This window comes from Urocitellus parryii, chromosome 4 (genome assembly GCF_045843805.1).
Source record: "Urocitellus parryii isolate mUroPar1 chromosome 4, mUroPar1.hap1, whole genome shotgun sequence".
NCBI classification, from domain to species: Eukaryota; Metazoa; Chordata; class Mammalia; order Rodentia; family Sciuridae; genus Urocitellus; species Urocitellus parryii.
In genome coordinates, this window is record NC_135534.1 from 50039991 (window position 1) to 50050751 (window position 10761).

Consider the following 10761-nt stretch of genomic DNA (forward strand, 5'->3'; position numbering starts at 1 on the left):
TAATCTCTGGCACATGTTATCTAAAGAATTGTTATATTGTGTGTGGGGGGTGTTACTGGAGATTTAACCCAGGGGTACTCTACCACTTGAGCCACATCCCCAGCCCTTTTTATTTTTTATTTTGAGATAGGGTTGCTGAGGGTCTCACTAAGTTGTCCAGGCTAGCCTTGAACTTGTGAACCTCCTGCTTCAGCCTCCTAAATAGCTGAGATTACATGCAGGCGCCATCACACCTGGTGCATTTATTAAATCTCAAGGAAAAAAAAGTGAAATGCTTTCCAGAACTAATAATGTCAATCTTTTATTTTTGTAACACACCAGACACTTTATTCATATTATTTTAAACCTCAGAATAAGGTAGGTATTAATACCTCCATTTTTGCTAATGAGGACATGAAAGATAGGGGAATTTGGTTAAATTGCCTAAGATCACATAATTGAGGCATAGATTTGGAAATTCTAACCCAATTGTGTCTAATTCCAAACATTTGCCTTTCTGCTGTTCCCCATTGCCTTCTAAAGTGTCTTATCTATCCATCCATTGTTCTCATGACTCTAAATGCTCTTCTACATTTATTTATAGCCACACTATTTTAGAACTGCTCTTAAGAGTTTTTTTGCCTGTGCCCTCTCCTTTCACAAATAAGCAGATTGACAATATAAGAAGTTAAGCAATTCTCCCAAGGCTACCTAATTACTTAATAACCATTAAGTAGCCATTGCAGACCAGCCAACCATTTGCTGGTAAGGAAAGGAATAAACATTTATATTACTTATTACAGTGTCTTTCACATAGTCCAATCAATATTAACTCTTTTTATCACTTATTCACCTAGCTATTTATTCAACAAATATTTATTAGGCATTTCTTACAAATCAGAAATCTGAGATTATAAAAATTAGCAACATATGATTTCCCTTGAAGCTTATACTAGCTGTTCAATATGAGAGCCACTAGCCACCTGTGGCTTCTGAACACTTGAAATGAGGCTGATTCAGAATTAGGTGTACTATAAATGTGTGTGTGTGTGTGGGTGTGGGTGTGTGTATAAAACAAATGATTTACTAAAAATAAATAAATAAGGTAGAAATACCTCATTAATAAAAGTCATATTAGTTTCATGTTGAAATTATAGTATTTGGGAAATGTTGGTTTAAGTAAAATATGTTATCAAAGAGATTTTCATCCATTTCTTTTTTTAACTACCACCCTCAAGATGTGGTCTTGCTAAGTTGCTCAGGATAGCCTTGGACTTGCAATCCTCCCTGCCTCAGCCTCCTGAATAGCTGGGAACACAAGCACATACTACCACATCTGACTTCTTTTTTGCTTTTTAAAATGTTGCTAGTATGACCAGGGTTGTGACTCAGTGGTAAAGTGCTTGCCTAGCATGTGTGAGGCACTGGGTTCAATCCCTGGCACCACTTAAAAATAAAAACAAATAAAATAAAGGTATTGTGTCCATCTACAACTAAAACATATTTTTAAAAATTAAAAAATGTGGCTACTAGATAAGTTAAAATTTTATGTGGCTTTTATTATGTTTCTATTGGACAACATTGGTCAATGGCAAAAAAAGGAGAAATGATGAAATGTGTTACAAGTAGTCAGTAGAAAGCTCTGTGGGCACATAGAGGAGGAGCTATATAGGGGATTCTAGAAAGGATTCAGAAGTTGTAATATTTGACTTGAATATCAATGGATGAATAAGAATGTTATCAGATGAGTATTTCCTAAGCAGAAATTGAGCATGCAGAATGTTCCATAAACATGAAAAGTAAACAACAAGTTAAAATATACTAAATAGCTTAGTTTTTTTTTTTCAAGATCAAGGTAAAGACAACTGTACTCAATGAGAGTATTAACAGATGAAGTTAGAAAAAATAAATTGAAATAAGGTTATAATAAGTCATGTAAGCTATATAATATTGATATTTTTATAAGGAGAACTTGTTTTATTACCACTTTTGAAAGATAACTTTAGCAGCCATCTGAACTGAATGAAAGAAAAAGACTTGGAGTAGAAAGATGGGTAACAAGAATAGGTTTAGATGGCCATAATTTTGGGCAGTGGTAGTGGCAGTGACGAGGAACATAGAGCCACGAAAGACACCTCAGAAGTAGAACTAGTGAGAGCTGGTAAGGGAAGCAAAGTAGAGAGGGGGAATTAAAAGAGATACCAAGTGACAATTTTCTTCTGTTCATTCAACAAATATTTTCTGAAGGCCTTCTTATGTACCAGGCAGTAGGGTATTAGTGCTTAATGGAGTCCTGGTGACAATGTCTTAATGTTGTGTGATTAACTATAAGACATTTACTAAGGCAATCCTAAGGAACTTAGTGAGACTCTGTCTCAAAATAAAAAATAAGAAAAAAAGAACTAAGGATGAAGCTCAGAGGTAAAGTGCCCCTGGATTCAGTGCTCAGTACAAAAATAAATTTACTAGGGATCAGAAAAGAAAAACAAATGACCAAAACCATACTTAATTATCAATCATTAATGAAACCTTTCTTACTTCTATATCATATTCTTGAGGACTATGAAGGGTCAAAAGCCTTATACTATTGGGGGTGGGGGGATCTTCATCTAATTGATAGCCAGTTAAAGCAGGAATCTAATCCTGAGGGGAGAAGTCAACTCATAGACCAATAGATATAAACACTGATAATACAATAAGTTTAGGGAAGGATGTGAAGAAACAGGAACTCCTTTAAAAACTGCTTGTAAACTAGTACATTACATTTTGAAGAGCAATTTTGAAATATGTAATAAAATTATGCCTTGCATAGTATTCAACTATTGAACTTTGGTATCTACAAATCTTGCAAATGAGGTCCAGCATCCCATCACATGTATGGGAAGGGAATTGTGACTGCTTCTAACTACCTAACTGCAGTTTTGAAAGTTTCAGTTCATGATTGATTGGCCTATCAATTTGGGCCTGTGGTAAAGCAATACATAATGGTGGGAAGCATGTGGCAAAGGAAGCTCCTCACTTCAAGGCAGTGGGGAATCAAAGGAGAGGGGAAGAGGAGGGCCAGAATAACATATTCCCTTTATGGGCACACTCCCAATGACCTTACTTCCTTTCACTAAGCTGTAGTGGTAAAACTTCCACCACCTCCCAATAGCACCATGGGTTAGGGACCAATCCTTTAGCACACAGGCTTTTGAGGAACATTAAGATCCAAACTATAGCACCAGCACCTTCATTCAGTTTGTATATTAGAGATCATACGAATGCTGACAACTCTCAAATTTAAAAATCCAGGCTTTCCTCTCTCTTGCAACATGAGGATATTGAAAATATGGAAAGATAAAGAAGTTAATAGATAATTTATAATAAAATAGATGAATCAAGAGATTAACAATATTTGAATATTTTATTGAAAGTTAACAGGCTAAAATGATACACTTACATCTTGAGGTACCAGAAATATTTCTTCCTTTCCTGCCATTCCCTGGAGGCGCCATTCTGCTCCCTCGCTGACAATTGAGAGTGAGCTTCCCATAGAGCCAAGTTACTGGTATTAGTCTAAGAGAAAGCTGCGTGGGAGTGGTGTTGGGCATGGAATGGTTGAGAAGAGTGGAGCAGATGGTGACTTTTACTGCTAAGGAACATCTGGCCAGAGGCTGAACCACAAGGCATGAAATTCATGAAATAAAGAAACTAAAACAAAGATAAAGGGAACAGGGAGAGGCTTATATCAGGAAGTAGGAACCTAAACATTAGGGCGGGGTGAAAGGGGTTTACCCTTTCCATTTCTTTAAAGTCGAAAGTGTATATTTACTGTAGTAATCACAAAAATATATATATATGTATATAAGTATATATATATGTGTGTGTGTGTGTGTGTGTGTGTGTGTATGTAATAAGGTTTGAAGAATGAAGAGGAAACAAATGATCAGCAACCTTAGTTTTTGTTCTGGTTTACACATCAAGATGCCCTGCATGCCTTATAGTTTATTCACTAACTCATTGGAGCTGTCAGTAGAGGTTCATGTGAGCTTTGAGTGGTGAAGTTTCCAGTTACAGTAGTTATTAAAAAATATTGACATCCAGATTAGAGTTGTGTTGCCCAGAGGAACTTGAAGTTCAAAGCAAAGTCTTAGAAATTTTAAAAATAAAGTGAGAAAAGAAGAACCAATACTTGAAATAAAAATGAAAAGGCAAATTTTTCATCTCTGAAAGACAAAGTGGCAATTCAGGTTACACAGGCCTTCAAATATACAATGAGAAGAGAAAGCACAAGAAATGTACACAGAGATTAAAGAAAATTAGTCATTCACAATGGAGAGTAGTTCTTTTCTTTCAACATGTTAAAAACCGGGTCAAGGTGGGATTCTAGAGTCATTGTTCATTATGCTTTAATTTTTCAATAATATACCACAGCTTTTACTTAATAAAAACATTAGCAGGAAGGAAATGTCATTTTTAAAAATTTATTTGCTGTACTAGGTGTTGAACCCAGAGGCTTTCTAACTCTGAGCTACCTCCCTAGCCCTTTGTTTATTTTTTAAATTTTGAGTCAAGGTCTTACTGAGTTGTCCAGACTGGCCTTGAACTTATGATTCTCCTGCCTCAGTTTCCCAAGTCACTAGGATTACAGGTATAGGCCACTACACTCAGAAGTCATTTAAAAAAAATTACAGAAACTAGTATTCATATTCTTCAAGAAAGTAAAAAGAAATGCCAAGATATTAGAAATAGGCTTAATTGTATTTAACAAGTATGATGTTGCTGAGGGTGCCTGGAAGACCTGGCTGCTGGGAGGTGCAATAGGCTAGAACAACAGGGAATAAAAACATAAGGGCGTAGGGAGGTAGGGAGGAGTTGGAAGTCCCAGCAGATTATAGGATCTCATTCTGAGTCTTGGTGGTCTAGAAAGTTGACTTTGAACCCAAGGATGAGCAGGTTCTCAACAAAAGACTCCAAGATTAAAATTGTTTTTTCTTAGTTGTAGATGGACACAATACCTTTATTTGTTTATTTATTTTTATGTGGTGCTAAGCCACAACCCCAGACCCAAGGCTAAATATTTTTAGGTTGGTACAATTGTCCTGAATGCCAGTTGATTGATTTTACAATTAAGAAATGTATCTTTCCAGGAATGGGATGTTTATGTGCCCTCTTCAAAGCTTTCCTCTTCCCAGGACCTTACTCCCTTATAGACTGAATTCCGAAGGTCACTGGGTAAGCTGGGAATTTCTGCCAAAGGAGTGGGGGCGGTAGGCTGCAGGCATTTTTTAGCTTATGGTGAGACCTGGGGAAATATTTCTAACCTATAGAAGAAAATTATTCTTAATGCAGAATACTCTGTCAAAATTTATTTTTCTGAACGTACTTAACAATGTTTTTATTTATTTTGGAATCATCTTAGATTGACCAAAACGTTGCAAAAGGTAGACCAGAGAGTGCCTATGTATCCTTCACCCAACTTCCCTCATGTTTAGATCTTACACAATGACTGCAGTTGACATTGGTGCAATGCAATTAACTATGGGCTTTATTTAAATTTCATTAGTTTTTCCACTGATGTCCTTCTCCTGTTTAAGGGTCCAGTTCACAATCCTACAATATATTTAGCCATCATGTTTCCTTAATCTCCTCTAATCTTTAAAAATTTCTCAGTCTTCTTGTTTTTTGTGACTTTGACAGTTTGGGGAGTTTAATCAGATATTTTGTAGAATATTCTTCAGTTGGGATTTTTCTGCTGTTTTCCTCATGAGTATACTGGAGTTATGAATTTGGGGGGAAATTACAACAAAGGTGAAGTGCTTTTTTTCATTACTTCCTGTTGGGACACATGCTATCAGCATGACTTTTAACCTTACCTACTTGGTTAGGGTGGTGTCTGCCAGTTTTCTCTACTGTAAAGTTACTGGGTTGTTGTTGTTTTCCCCCCTCATATTCTATTCTTTGGAAGTGAGTCACTAAGTCCAGCCCACTCTAAAGAGGAGAGGAATTAAGATATACCTTCTAGAGCAACAATTTCCTGCAAATACTGTTTTTAATTTTTCTATAAGGAAATTTTGTTCCTTTTCCTATTTGTATATATATTTATTCGGTTATTCACTCATCCATTAATCAGTATTTCATATCATATAAATTATTTAGCTTAAAATGGAATATTGTCATTATTTATTTTGTCACTCAAGTTGCTCCAGATTTGACCATTGAGAGCTCTTTCAGGTTGACTCCTGTGTCTTTAGAAATGTATTTAGAAGCAAAGATTTGGGCGTTGGGTGTGCTCTTTGCTACTGAGGTGTCATTGCTTCTAGGCCTGCTCATTGAACAGAGCTAGCAAATGTGTGTATGTGTGTATACTTGGGCGTATACTAACTCATGTACACACATACCTATTTATCTGCACATATATTGAAATAATCATGAATTCATACGGATATCGCCAACTCTTTTTTTTTTTTTGACCACGTATTGTGCTTAACCACTGAGCCACATCCCCAGCCCTTTTTTGTATTTTATTTAGAGATAGGGCCTTGCTGAGTTGCTTAGGGCCTCCCTAAAGTACTTTGAACCTGTAATCTTCCTGCCTCAGCTTCCTGAGCTGCTGAGGTGTGGGTCCCTGCATTCAGCTGATATCTTCAACTCTTAATATAGCACAACAGGATTAATCTTCTCGTGATGAATTTGTGACTTTTTTCTCTGATAGAAACCTAGCTCCTATTATCTACTATTTGTATTGCTAATATGGATTGCTAATCCATACCAACTATAGTTTTTTCACATTGTTATTGTTTGTGATAAAAAGTATGAAAGGAACATTAATCAGTGTGAGTACAGTATTTTTGTATAGTTCTTTTTGTCTTTAGCTTTACATATTCAGTCAAAACATGCTTTTCAAAAGTTAGATCAGCTCCTCTTTTTACCCTGCTCCCTTCAACAAGGTTATATCATACATTTGTAATACATCAAATTCATTTGTCACTATTTGCATTTCATCCTGGGAATTCCTAGGCATCCTCACTGATTTTTCTACTTATGATTTATAATTCTGAATTTTGACAAATGTCAAAGTCATATGTCCTCAGCTATAGTATCATGCAAAATATTTCTGTCATCCTAGAAATTCTCCCATGCAGTCCTTTTGTGGTCTGAACTTACTTTTAAAATACTGGTTTCCTCTATTAATTAATTCAGTTACTTAAGTTACATAGCTGACCTTGGGGCTAGCAGACATTTGATGGCTTCTCATAGGAGCTGAGTTTATACATGGGTTCAGAGGGCAGCATTCTTTTTAATTTCTAAAATTTTAGAAAGCTTCTCATTGATAGTCACTGAAACTGCCATGTATTACCTAATAGCTCACCTATAAAACTTTAATGACCAAAAACTTTCTTCTGAAAAACTCATTTTAGATTAAACAGTTCCATTTCTGTTGTTGAAAAATCTCAGAGTAAGATATGAAAAATCTCTTTGTAAAAAATATTTTAATCTGTTATTTATTTTCAGTTGATGAGGATTTTATGATTGTGTAATGAGTAACTCCCAGAGCACACTTTAAAGGTGCTGCTTGTTAAAGCACATCAGAACCTGCCTTCAAATGTCAGAAATAGCTCTCTGCTTAGATATTTATCTGGAGTAACTCTATGACCTTTTCTTGCCTTTCTCAAACTCTTCTAGACTCTTCTGAGAACCTGGTGAAAGCTATGAGCCTCTCCCCCTAAAAAATACATAAACATACATTCATTCAGTATGCTATATATACTTGGAAACATCTCATGAACCCTCTTCCCCACCTGATGGTGGGCACAATGTTGTACCTTTTAGGAGCCCATGGATTCCAAGTTAAGGGTCATGATCCAGACACAAGTTGGATGAATAGATCAAAGAATTTGTTGATAATTAATGCATGGTGCATGTGTTTTAATGCCATGAGTTAAATGTGGATAAGTACATTGTAATAATTTGTCAGCTTGATTAGGCTATAGTGCCAGTTTGGTCAAAACAGGAGTCTAGATGTTCTTTCTGTAAAGGTATTTCTTAAGATGTGATTAAATCAATAGATTTTGAGTAAAGCAGGTTACTGTCCACAATGTGCGTGGGCTTCATCCAATCAGTTGAAGACCCTACGAGCAAACAGACTGAGGTTTATTAAAGAAATAATTCCTTTTAAGACTGCAACAAAGAAATCATGTGAAAGTTTCCAACTGTTGCCCTGCAGAAATCAGACTCAATATTACACCACTCTTATGTAAATTTCCAATCTGCCTGTCAACCCTACAGATTTCAGACTTGCCAGCTCCCACAATTATGTGAGCCAGTTTTTTAAAACAAATAAACAAAAACATACACAGAGACTCACAATGTATTGGCTCTGTTTCTTTAGAGAGCCCTAAGTAATGTATATATCAAACTATAACACATACACTGTGAATTCCCATATAAATATCTAGTTCCCAACTCAGTATGAAATGTGGTAAAAACTCTCAGTGTTTATCTTAGTCTGCTATAAGACAGTTCCAAAAAGCTGAAAAGTCCAAGATCAAGACAGGGGCAGATTTGGTACCTAGTGAGGGTTGCTCTCTATTTCCAAGATAGCATCTCGTTGCTATGTTCTTTTATGGTAAGAGTTGGAAAAAGGGAGAAAAGTCTCTCCAGAACTTTTATAAAGCACTGATTCCATCCACACATGAGGGTACAACCTATACAACCTAATTATCTCATAAAGGACCCACTTCTTAGTACTGTTACATTAGGGAGTAAGTTTCAACATGAATTTTGGAGAGGACATAAACATTCAAATCATAGCTAGGTATTGTCTCTGTTTCAATACAGTTGTGATTCCTCTTGTCTTTGCATTGTCCAAGTTCAGATTTTCTTTCTTTGTTTCACACTATTCTTATTCTATCATTCTATACTTAGATGTTCTATTTCTGCTGTCACAAATAACTACAAACTTAGTGACTTAAAACAATACAAATTTATTATTTTGTAGTTCTGGAGGTTAAATCTAAAATGGGAGTCAGTTTATCTGTTTCTTCTAGAGCTGCTAGGGGAGAATCCTACTAGATGCCTGTTACAACCCCTTGCCTTCTGACAAGTTGTAATGCGCAGAAATGTTTCTAGACATTTCCTGTGAGGCAGAATTGCTCTGTTGAAATTACTGTTGTAGACCAATTTAACAATACAGTTCTCCTTTAACAGTGGCTTATTAGGGAAGTGATACAGTTCTGGCAAGATGGAAGGGGAAATTTATTTTTTTTAAAGAGAGAGTGAGAGAGGGAGAGAGCTAGAGAGAGAATTTTTTTAATATTTATTTTTTAGTTCTCGGCGGACACAACATCTTTGTTTGTATGTGGTGCTGAGGATCGAACCCAGGCCGCACGCATGCCAGGCGAGTGTGCTACCACTTGAGCCACATCCCCAGCCCTGGAAGGGGAAATTTGAGGGTGGAAGGAAGATTGTTCTGAGGAAGATTTTCCTATCTGAAAAAAGTGAAAGCTTAAAAAAGACATTGTCTTTCTAGTTTCTTCCTTTCCCTTGCTGCTGGGGATGCTAATGCGTATGGATTTGAATTCTTTCATGGTAGGGATTGCTTTATTGGGGGCAGTTAGTACAAGTCAATAATATTGACCTTCAAAGAAGAGCTCAGTTATTTATCAGATTACTGGTCCCTAGAGAGCTGAATGAAACTGAACCAAGTGATTACTGGAATAACTGAAGTCAATCCTGCTTCTTCAGAAATGAAGCCATATTCAGCTAACATATGGCCATGCTGTTCCACCAACTATAAGGACCATGGTGGTGCTATACAGGAAGGCAACAGCTATCCCGCACTTTAGATGCACTGAATTCCATTATCCTTTGAAATAGCTTTTGTTTCCCTGGTTTATTTTCAAAATACCTGCATTAAGCAGGGCTCAGCATCCTCTGGGCAATCTGATGAAGAGCCAACAGATTATGCAGTATCTTGACTCAGCTACTCCAGTCTTTATTCTTAAAGCTGAGGTGTAGAACAGTAGAAAGATGAGAAGAACCTAAGACGATGACGACAAAGGTAAAATGCTGAATCAGCCTTGGAACTGACTACCTCTAGATACTAGATATGTGAGAAAGGTTTATTGTGTGAAACACTGTTACGGACTCTGTTATTTGCAGCCCAAAGCACCCTAACTAACAGGAATAAAACATGGTATTAAAACATATTAAACATTTCCCCACTGTACAACATACCACATGGTGCAAGTTTAGAGAGGAATGAGGTATTTAAAATAAACATATGTAACTATTTAAAATACTATCCATAGTCAGCAACAAGCAACAGAAGAAAAATGTTCATGAATGCTTTACACCTAAGGATAATTTAATGATAGTAATTCACTAAAGCAAGTATTCAAATACCAGCTAAAACAATAACAGAAAATGGAAAGGGAGATTGCCAAGTTAAGAAAACAATTCAAGGACCAAAGTAACAAATCTACTGTCACCTAGTAAATTAGTATACAGCAGCAAGAAAAAAAATACACTTAACTAAAATGAGATTTCCAACATAGAAAACAGCCTGGTTAATCATTACAATGGCAGAAGAAAAGAAGACCAAAGTTAAGGCAATAAGAAGTTAGTCATTGTAGGGGACAAACATTATACAACATAAGACTAATTATTGTCCCTGAAATAACAAGCCTAACAAATGGAGCAGGAAAATAAGGTATTATAAGGAACTGAAGGGATACATTTGTTAGCTTACTTATTTCTGCCTGTGGATGCTGCCGAGAAAGCATGGTTAAAGTCTCT

General features: G+C 36.2%; 1 pseudogene; it reads right to left on the bottom strand.

The window, feature by feature from the left end:
* Positions 1 to 9690: 9690 nt before the first annotated feature.
* On the bottom strand, positions 9691 to 10748 carry LOC113187849 (cytochrome c oxidase subunit 7A2, mitochondrial pseudogene; annotated as a pseudogene).
* Between the last annotated feature and the right edge of the window lie 13 nt (positions 10749 to 10761).